We start from the raw sequence: 11,950 nt of genomic DNA, 5'->3' as shown, positions 1-11,950 counted from the left end.
ATTAAACTAAAATGTTAAATTGTCTAGAGAAATTCTGGCAAATAATGATCCGCTTTGACATTTTTATTTTGTACGTAATGGTTTGTGCATCGGAAAAGACAACATTCATTAAAATTTTGTTCAACAAAGTAACAATTACGCTATGCCATAGATTTCTTTAAATTTTGTTTATTAATTCGGTAATATACAGTGTTATTTACGTTTGAAAGAAGCTAAACAAAAAAGAATACCGCTGTGTTTTATTTGGCAATTTTATTCAAAAATAAATAGAAAAGTTCATAAAAACATATGCTCGTAAATTCCAAATTTTCAAATTAGAAAATGCTCCTTTTTCCGATCATATTCTGGCAGTTTCTGCGGTACTTGTCAGTTCTTCTTTTCAGTTTTCAACTGCAAACTTTTGTTGCAGTTTCTTTGAAGTTTCTTGCATTTTTTTAATCGCAGTTTTTGAGCTCATTACTTAATGCTGCCTAATAAAATTTTACAAGCATTAGAAGACAGTCAGAGCTTACCGCGCATGAAATTAAAAAAAATGGCAATAAATCAGACAAATACCTACTTTCAAAATTTGAAGTAAATCTGAAACACCGCAAAATTTTTGTTGGAACAACAATATAAAAATTAACTAATTTTATATTTTTCATCTATTGCAATTACATTTGTTTTTCTGCTGCACGTACGGAAACTGCAGAGCACTTCAATAATTAGCAGACGTTCAAAGAATTGGAACCAATTTTTAATGAGATAAAAGAGCTTTTATGAATAAAAAATTGATTAGAAAAGAATTGTTGAGGATGTAGGAAAAGAAATGAGTTGTTTAGCAAAGTATTGTATAACTTATTTGGTTAGAACATAATTTGTCATTTTCAAAAGTTTATCAGAAAAAACACAAGATTTATCAGTGAGTTTTGGTAAAGTTCGATAGATAGAACTGTATGATAATACGTTTTCTGAAGTTTAAACATGGCTAATATGTGACTTGCCTAATTTACAAAAATAGTCGATGGAAAAATAATGTTTCCAACATTCCAACAAAGATAAATTTCCACTTTAATATCAACAGTTTTAAACCCATTTATATGGTATCTTGAAAGCAAGCAAATAAGCTGCATTCTGCTCGTCTAAACTCCCATGTTAATTCGATGGGTTGTTCAAACCGCTTAGCACCACTGTTTCTCGCTTTAACAAATATAACGAAAAGAGATAAATATAAGTTTGACCAACTTCCTGAAAAAATCGTTAACCCCACCAGAAGAACGCGCCTCAGGCCTCCAGCTTTGTTGTCTGAAATTTTTTTTACTCTTCACTTTTTATTTCTTTAATTCCAAATGTAGAATCTTGATTTGTTTTGCCACTGAACAATCAATTATCGAAACTCAATGTTGTCCGTGTTTGGTTTTATTGTTTCTTGCAATTAAAGACAGTTGAATACGCACTGATCTTTGGATGGTAAAATTATAAGAATTTTATGTTTAGGTGCAGATAAATTAGTGACTATTTAAAATATTAATAATTTCGTTGAAGCTAATTTATTGAAGTTTAATTAAAATTTTTATTAACGATGCAAACGCTATTCTTGTTATGCCTTAAATCTGACGAGTTTTATAAATATTACCTAACAACTTACCACTGCATTGAATGCTAAATTCCAGTGGAAGTAGCAAACTTACCTGAAACAAAGGAAAAGTGTGTTTGAAAACCAATTTAAATAATCGTCGTTGAATGGTTGATCCAGATCACATTTTTGTGCTAAATATGCAAAATAAACTTTCTATTCTGAAAGTGAACTAAAATGCTTACAAAAGAATTCTTGATATTAAAAACCTTTTTATCCAAATCAAAACACGCAACCCTGATTTGGTGCCAATGTACTGAGTACGTTGCTATTCCTCGTCCAAACCAAGTACTCCTTAGAATATATCAAAGCGTAACAATATCCATATAAGTTCCTTTCATCTAATCAAAGCCATTTAAATTTCAAACTTGCTACTCAAGTCATGACCGTTAATGCAAAAATTATTGTAAAACGATGATGTTCGATTTCATGGATTCACTTTCACGTCCTTAGGATCATTTTTAATGGACTTTTACTTTTACGCTGATGTTTATTTTAGTGCGACCATAAGGAAGCTGACAATGGTCAATTTATTTTACACACGACACACTCCTGGGTGGGGTACCATCGATTTTTCTTTAAGGGAATGTTTACGAAGATCGATCGTGTGGTTAGAAGAAGCTTTCGCTTTTTTGCAACTGATTAAATATTACGGTATAGTGAAAATACCAACCAAATGGCATAATATGGAATAAATTTAGAATTAATTTTATATTCTAGATCGGACTAAGGAGAAATGGTGCACTATTGAATTACTTAAACGAAGCATTAAAATTCAGCAAAAATTACATCACAGAGTTCACTGATCTTGCACGCATTGAATATATATTGAATATTATTTTTCTAAAATAGCCTAGTTATAAAAGAACTGGAGAACAAAAAAGATCTACACATACAACAAACAAGCATTATCCTATACGAGTACAACAAGCAAGGTTTTCTCTTATAAGCCAATAGTAATGTCAAGCGTCGTTTGTATCTAGGCCTAAAATGAAGCGAATATAAACGATTGTAAAACTGTATTAAGGAGCTTAACACTTGTAAACATAACACGGATGATTATTTGTATACATACATTAGAGAGCGTTCAATTGTACCACTAGAAAAACTTTTCTCAAGTTTTATTTATGTGTTACTTAAAACCTCAAAACTTGGTACGTTCGAAACATGACAACTATTGCCATTAATTTCCATTACTTTTTTCTTACTATTTTTGAAAAATTGGTTCGTTACTATATCGCAGTGAAAATAAAAGAATTTTTTAACTTTAAATTTGTAGCGCTTACTTTATAGTATATACATTTTAAAATCTGTAACAGATTATTGCACTATGCATCATGGTGCACAAGTGACATCATTCCATCCATATTTCAATAAAAATTAATACCTGAAACCGAGATTAATCACCGGCCAGCCTGATGGCTCAGAGAAAAATTCCTCGAATTCTTTCTCGCATGCTTTAACATCCGATGTGGCAATGAAAGCAAAATTTTGATAGGGAGAAGAATAAGAGGGGAATTTCGTCATAATTTTATGCATATTTGCTCTTTGATTTATTGTGACTGTTTAATACAGTTTCATAAAAGAGATATCTCGGAAGCAAGGTTGAAATAACAATAAAATATATTTTTTGTTTCCTTGATGGTGAAATGCAGATATTTTTCATATAGGTATTTACGAATTTATTTTAAATATGAATATATTTTCCTTACCGGTTTCCCGTGTCGATGTATGGGCAAGAATTTTCAATTGATTTCTTCTTCGGTCACAGGATAGAGCCCCTGACTATTTTAGAAAGAAACTATTAGCCACTTTTGCTAATAGGTGAATTGTCGGAAATGGATCAATATCTTGCCCGCTAAAGTCGCCAGATCTAAACCCTTGCAATATATTTCTCTGAGGTTTTATGAAAAGTTTAAAAATCGCAAGTAATCATACTTTCTCAAATTTTTCACATCAAGCAGGCTGTAGCAACAAACAGGGAAAACCGATTTTCTAATAACGGGTCGTTAAATTAATGGTGAGAACTTTGAATACAGTTTTTAAGTTGAACGAAATCGTGAACTTGTTTCATTAGAAGCTGATATAACTTATACCTATTTTAAGTTAGTTTTATATACAGTGGAAAAAAGTTTCGGAATCAACAAAGCTTTGGTCAAAGACTAGTGAATATTTGTTTTGAAAATAAACCAAATACAAATAAAACAAGCGGCTTGAAATTTTTGATGAGATTTCAGTACAGTGCAATGTTTCAAGCAAACTACCTGTGAAGATGCAAATCACTCGTGCTTGTAAAACGTAAAGAAAAATCTTATTAGAGTCCGCCCTAAAACTCGAAAAATCTTGCCAGCTTGAAGAAATGGCCACAAAAATCTACCTCTTTTGGTAAGTGTACAGGATACAAAAATATACTGCTAAAAGATGTGCCGTATTTTGTTGCTGGGAAATGGTTTTTCACATTTTAACTGTTTCAGCAAAAAGTTGTTATCATCACACGTGGAATCCCAACGCATGCACTTGCAAAATATTGTCTTTGCTTATCTAGTTCACAAATTTCTGGGAAGTGCAAAAGGCTCGCAATTCCGGCAATATGACCTTATTTGAATGTCAGTCAGTGATCTTTTATCTTGTATGCAAAGGTATAATGCCACGACAAGAAACCTCATTTTATCAAGCGCAACATGGGTGTTCTTGTATACATCAATGCATGCTTGTTAGAAGAAAATCTTTGAAACGCGCATTAACTTTGAATTTATGGGAAACAATAATGCCAAATTTCCAGTCACTTTTCCTTAATCAGAACCACGTTTATGGAGTTTTAATTTACCTCTTTTTCCAATTACTTTAAGCATCAACTCACATCCTTCCTTAGTACTTAAAATTAACATCCCGCAGCGACTCCTCAACAATATTTACGACAGTTAATTTCAGATTACCGCTAATGAGGGAATTAAATATCAAATATATTTTATTTTGCAGGCATAACTGTGCTATTTTTTTTAGTTGCGTTTTCGAAAAGTTTTAAAGCCAATTAGGCAAGGTATATTTTAAGAAGGTTTTATACAACTTCCTGCAGCAAGAAATCAATGTCGATGGGCAGCGCTTAGCTGGTTGTCGCCCTGATTAGGACTCACAAGACATTTCATCTGCTAATATTCCAATTGTTTGTTATTTTGCTTAAGTAAATTACATTATCGAATAAAAATTTTGGACCTAACGAGGATCAGACGCCTGGCAATCGAACAAGCAGTTTGTTCTATTACAACAGTACAGTTTAATAAAGTGAATGTTAATACAAATGTTAATATTTTTTAAGTCATTCTCCGAACGCAACTAAGTTTCGAATCGAAACAATGCGCTCTACATTGCTTCAGCCAAATAAGTTACGGAAATACATATAATATTAATAAAATTTATGCAAAACGACTTATATTTGTGCAAATAACTCGAAAACGAAGACAGATACGAACAAACTGTAAGGGATCAGAAGATTCTAACATTGAACAACAAATTCAAAAATTTGTTCGGTGGAAGTCAGTGCCGCACCACAAAAAAGTTCAGGGGGTAAAAGGGGTTATGCGGTTAGAAAAAATAACACCCTATAGATTTTCACAACCAGTCGCCTAAACCTACGCGTAAAGGGTCTAAAAATTAGCCTGCGTTAAAAAGTTGAGCAAAATATATCATAAACTGTAGGGGTTAGAGAGAAAATACCAAACATTTTTTGAAACTTTAACTTCTTATCTTTATCTTCTTAACCATGGACCTGAGAAAAAAAACTTTAATGGAAATTCGACTTGTTTTGAGGTCCTCTATACGCCCCTGCTCTGTGTCCATAAGGTTGTGAATCACCCTGTATAGCGGCTTGCTCGAGTTATTAATATCGCTCGAATATTAAGAAGCCTAACAAATTAATCTAGTTTAAACGCATTTTAAAACATTTTGCTTTGTCTTTTTATGTATGGTTTTAGATAGTAGTTTTTTTATAAATATTTATTATACCTACTGAACTATTTTATTTCATGTAACTCTGCTGCTCATAAATGTATTATTATTTGTATACAATTGAAATAGTGCGTATTCCTATACGCGCAAAATTGGTAAATAAAAAAAAACATTTTTTTGCCAAAAATATGAATGTTTCAAATTAAAAATCAATCCAGATCAAACAAATCTGGACAAAACAGATTAATAGACAAAAACTGAATAGACTTGAGGTCCTAGAAACAAGTTCTTTTTTTTTGGTATTAAGACACTTAAAGCAGAAACAATTTATCCTGAAACACGAGTCTTGCTTAGAAATAATTGGAACACAATTTTCATTATATTAATTGTAATATTCTCCCGATATTTAAAAAATAATAAATACAATCTAACCATACATAGAAGAGTAGTGGAGTAAGCAGTAACACACCATTCTTTCTTTTAAATAAATAAAGAAGTTCAATTGTTCGATTGCGTAAAAAATATGGCAGTATTTTTTGATCATGTGGTTGGAAACCCTCAGTTCTTTAAGAGACCTTCTCAATAATGTTCATAGTAAAAAAGCAAAGTATGCAAGTTTGTGCATGTTCTAAGAATCATCTTCATAGGTCTTTGACCTGAAACCAAAGCCTCAAAGTTTTCAGGTAAAAAACGCAATTGTGGTAGGAAGCATCTAAAGATATTCAAAGAAATGTTATTTGAAACGAAAAAATAAACGTGGCCAGAGCGTTAAGTAAACGTATCTGAAATTTATTATTTCTGTTAGTCAATGGGCATCTGCTCATTATCACACAATTCAAAGCGAATGAAAGTAAAAGTTTCAGGAAGAAGAAAGTTTAACGAAATCATTTGTTATCCCATATGGTACCTAATACAAATGCTACTAAATTGTTAAATCAGTGAATCCCAAGGTGTCATAAATGTTTATATAATTCTAATGCAAACACCGTCGTTAGTTAATATACAGAATACATTCAAGCCTGCTGACTCAGTATATTATTGGCAATTTAATTTCTATTCTGGGAAGAATATCTATGAAAATTACTATATATTATCTGCGTAATTTCCTATGCGGTCTTAATTTTTGTATTGCACAGATGCTGCTTGAATTATTAGTTTTTTTCTTGTTGTGCACGCGTTTATAATTACACATAGACTGAAAATTATGAATTTTGCAAGCCGCAAATGCTTATTTAGAATGAAATATTTCTCTTATTGACATGAATTATGATTTAACTTTTAGCATAGTAAAATTTATTGTTATTTGTACTATCCTTTCAGTTTAGTGCGCAAATAAGTGGTTTCGCTAAAAACCAAGGCACCCAATTCTTCATTTGTTCGATTTTATGGCTGGCCAGTTTTCTATTTTCACTTGGCTTCAAATCTGTGTTCATGTATGAACTTGAGTCACAGATGGTTCAGTGATGTTTTATTGTCTGAACATTATGCAAGTTCTGTGACAATCTGATAAGTTACAGTCATATAGCCTGACTGGGATTGAAATCTCCCTGTTTATGGCCATTTCATTAAATAGCAATCATAATTCATTGCGAAAGTGTGATAGTTCATTACAAGTTTTAAGCCTCGTACAGGCTAGAGGCGGAGCGTGTAATGCAGCATGCAATGCATCAAATGTGCACGTTGCACGTTGCAGCTAATGTTGCACTAAATGTTGTTAATAATCACGTTAATCTTTCATGTGTGTTTTACTTACTATGAATCTAGAGTTTATGGCAGTATAATTTTTTCGAACAAATATCTATTAACATAGAAACATCTACAAACTATGCAAATAAATGCAGATAACCAACCGATAAGAATAATCTAAATTAGCACGATGTTACTGTGGAAATTTTCAAATTTAAAACTTATGATTATTTCTTCGTCAATTACGATTTTGCATCGTCTAGGTTCCTTTACTACTAAGATCGATTTGGTTTTAAATGTTGATATCTGCATATTGTAGGCTTCTGCCGTTGTTTTAAACCTACTACTATTACTTGCCTTCTTTTTTTGTTTCTTCTATAATTTTGGCCATTAATAAATTGAGTAAGAGTGGCCCTAGGCTATCTTCCTGACGAATTTCAGATTTAATGCCTGCTTCCGATGTCAATTCATCCTCGACTTTAATTTTAGTTTTATTGTCTGTGCTTGTGTCTCTTCTTACCTCTACTAAACGGTTCGGCTGGTTATCTTCTGTAAGTAATTTGAGCACATCTCCTAATCTGACGCGATGGCAATGCAAATCAATGGAAAACATGTAAGCAGGATTGTAATAATCAATTGATTTCTCGTCAATTCGTCTGACTATGGAAATTGCATCTATTGTTGACCTATTTTGCCGGAATTCTTGTTGTTCTTCACTTATTGTATATTCTTTAGTGAGCTTATTTGCGACTATCTTCGTTAGAAATTTTAGTGTTGTGTTCCTTCTTTGTACATTGGTATTGTAATGCTTGTTTTCCATTGGTTTGGTGCTCGCATGCCATCAGGCCCTGGCGCTTTTCTGTTCTTCAATTTTCCTGTGGGATTCCTGAGTTCTTCGCTTGCAATTTCTATGGTTGGTTCGTTGTCGCCTTCTTCTTATTTCTCTCCTTCTTCCCCGTTTATTGTATGTTCATTATTCCCTTCACCATAGAGTTTTTTGATGTAAGCTGGCCATTGTTCTGCTTCTATTTTATTGAAGATGTTATAGAGTCCTCCCTTTAAGCATTTTCCACACTTTGCGTTGCGCTCCATAAATTCCTGATTATCAACTTAATGTTTAAACATGAAAATGAAATTTTCCTTATTGCACGTTGTAGTGTAACTCTTTACGAGTAAAATACAGCCTCAGAGAAGTATCTCCGACGTCCCAAGAAAAACTTTTCAGAAAATCGTCAAAAAAATCATCTGGGAGCTACAGGGGGAAGACGAAAAAGTTCGTACAGGCCCTTATGGAAGGGAAATTTTGAAAATTGAATAACTTTGTCAAATTACATTATAATTGGTTGAAATTTACACCAATTAGTGTTAAGACAAATACGAATCAACTCCATGTCAAATTTTGACAGAAAGTTGACATCACAAAATTGGGGAAAATTTCGATAAGTTGTTTGGAAACCATATTTTCCCGATTTTTTTGAAAACTATGAAAGCTTCACTGTTTGATAGTGCCCGATAAGCCCCATATTTTATAAAAAACAACTTTTGTCGATAGCAAGCTTTGTTTTCGAGAAAAAAAAATTAAAAGGTAAAATTTACAAAAAATCGCAAACCACCAACATTTTAGAAAAAATAAAAAAAAATCTTTTCGAACAATTCCTCAGATATGGAAAAGTTACATGGCAAATCAAATTAGGTCGGTTAAAAAAATTTATTCTGTGAGCTACAGGGGGAAGACGAAAACGTTTGTGCAGGCCCTTATGGATCCACTTCAATGCTTTCCAAAAATCAGAGAATGAAGATGAATATATTTTAGTTAGAGTGAAACACAGCTAATAAATGTGGTTGATGATTTTTGATTGATGTAATGAGAAAGCATAAGTTTCCGATTTTAGACAGGGCAATTAATCGAAGAAATGTTCGAGACTTTTCGACTTGTCCATGTTTTTTATGGAAAAAAACTTTTATAAAAATTCAATGAATTATTCCGATCCGCTGGCTATGACATAGGGGTATAGCGGGATAACGAAGCTTTAAATTCAAAGAGATCGATTCCAACAAGGTAAGAGGTTGACTTTGAAAATTCTAATTAAAGTTGGAAATCTATTTTGAGTATCAAAAATTAAGGTTAAGCTTGGTATTGGATATTGAGAAATATTTTTAAAAAATATTAAAAATACGAATCAGCTCGAATAATAATAATAATGTGTGTAGCTAACACGGTGCAAATATTCTAGAGGATTTAAATGCTAATTATAATTTTTGTAAAATGGCCTTTGATGATTCAAACATTTAACTCATGCGTAAATAAATGGTTTTGATAGACTTGACGTTGCTTTGGATTACAGATATTTATTTAGTTACTGCCAAACCTACTTAGTTGGAGTTTTGATATAAACTACTGCACGTGTACAATAAGTCAGAATACATGTGCTATATAAATTCAAAATAAAATTTATTAAGATTTCAAACGTAAAATTGATTATTTGACTGTTAAAATAAAATAGTTCATAAAACTACCACAAATAAAATGTGATTTTATCTTTCAGAAGACACTCGATAGATTTTGAGTCAGTCAGCAATTTTGATTGCAAAAAAAATATTTTTATTTGTGTCCAAAGCAAATTAAAACGAACCAGAATAAAAATCCCAGAACAAATCTTATACACTTCACATGATAATCTGAATCTGGCACTCCAATCCAATTTCAAATTATTGTTGTCAGGTGAGTGACAATCCTAATCCTCAATTCACGCCTATTGTTATAACAGAATACAAATATTTTCATGTTTCCACTGATAAGTTATGACAAATTTTGAAAATTTCAAAATCTTCATAAATTTTTTTTAAGGGATATATTAGATATGATTTATTATATCATTGTTTAGCCAACAGATAATTCAAATCACTATCTACAAATCAGAAAAAAATATCATTCTGTTAGTGTCAGTCATAGGAAAAAACCCATCGATTTATAATGCTTTCTATGGATCTAAGTGTGAATGCATGCGTGCTAAACTTAGATTTAATTATCTAAAATTTAAGCTATTTAAGCACTTTGTGGTGTATGTGTGATTGTGATTGTTTCAAAATTCTAAATATTTGCTTAGCAGACTCATTCCTGCCACATCCTTTTAACCAGTAAGTTTTAACCATACTGAGCGAACATCTGGCCATATATTCAACATAATCTAGTTCCTATAAAAGCCACAACTCACCCCAGAATAAATAGCGAATCCGTAAATGCAAAACAAGATATTACTATTTTTACACCTTATTATTATTTAACTTTCTGATTATTTACGACATTGCGTAAACAAACATAGAAACAAACTGACCGAAGATATCTCCAGCCGATCAAGTTTTTCAACAAAGCCAAGTAAAAGTGGTCTGTTCTGATTGTTTTCTACTATATCCTTAATTGGTATGGATTTTTTATTAAATCAATCCGATTGAAGAAGAGCATTGAATTTACTTTCATCACATGCCTGCATGGTTACATCGAAGTCGAGCTCAAGAGTTTTGCAGACTTTTTGCTTTGATGATCTGTGAGATTAAGCTATACGGCAATTTCTTTTCCGAACCAGTTTTTCAAGGAAAACTTTTAATTTATCAGTGGTTTTCCATAATTGGCAAATTCTTGCAATATTTTAGTTCTCATTCTCATATTTACATTTGCAATAATTCAGATAAAACGATAATTTCGTGATACTAGACAAGGCTGTGAAAGCATTACACCTATTAAAAAAATGGAATCATCCGAAAGTGTTCATTTTTGCCTAACGATATATTATCAAACCCACATACAGTTGATCTAATTTTATTTCCTATTAGTTTATGGATTCTCCACCTACTTGCTACAGAAAAAAATCATAAAGACTTCCAAATTTTAATTTACGTTATAAATCACGCTGAATTATATACAATTGTTTGGCTGGAGAATTTTTTTTGTGCGTGCGTCAGCAGATTGAGCCAGGTGGATGTGTTCGACAAAAGAAAGCAAAGATGGAGAAAATCGCTGGATAATATTCCATAATTTATAGAATCCTGACGCGCTGTTTTGAAATTGTATCAGGAAACAACAGCTGCTTTTAAAAAAAGACATTTTCAATAACTGATGCTATTGGCAACACATTTTGATTATCCGATGCCAAGGAGTTGAATTTCACATTCGCTTCAACACGTGGAAGCTTTCGATATGATATCTGCTTGGAAATTTTACAGGCCAATTTTAAAAATTATTTTGTATCATCTTTGTTAATGGTTTAACGCCCAAAAAAGGCCCCCGTGCAAGCACTTTTGGATTAATCATAATAATTTGCAAAACACTCAATTTCATGATCAATCAAATAAATTAAAACAAACCAGAAAATCAGTCAATTAGTACTTACATTTGTTTGAAGCATGAGATGTAAAATTAGGTTGCTTAGACAAACGCAAGCCCAAATTGAAAAATAATTTTAGCAAAATCCGCCATCTCAGTCCAGTTTTACGTCCGAGTATCAGAACTTGACCCTGATTTTTATTAAAATATAACTTTTAATAGTATCATGCGTCTAGCGACCAGCACTCTCAATTTCCTATCAATCAAGGTGTCAGGAAATGTGTCACTTATTTTCGAAATTGAGACAAAAAATCAGCTGACAAATCAATGGTACAACACACAATTAGTTTTTTCGAAACGAAATCTCGTCTCAATATTAAAAA

The 11,950-nt window shown here is 32.0% G+C and overlaps 1 protein-coding gene across 1 annotated transcript in view; it reads right to left on the bottom strand.

Moving 5' to 3' along the window:
- The window catches only part of LOC109537802, a 67,581-nt gene that overhangs the window by 51,450 nt on the left and 4,181 nt on the right, over positions 1–11,950 (bottom strand). The gene's annotated exons all lie outside the window — the stretch shown is intronic.

The sequence above is a fragment of the Dendroctonus ponderosae genome, unplaced genomic scaffold (assembly GCF_020466585.1).
Source record: "Dendroctonus ponderosae isolate FM_Combo_2020 unplaced genomic scaffold, Dpon_F_20191213v2 Dpon_F_20191213_2, whole genome shotgun sequence".
Taxonomy (NCBI): domain Eukaryota; kingdom Metazoa; phylum Arthropoda; class Insecta; order Coleoptera; family Curculionidae; genus Dendroctonus; species Dendroctonus ponderosae.
This window is presented reverse-complemented; position numbering and strand designations above follow the sequence as displayed.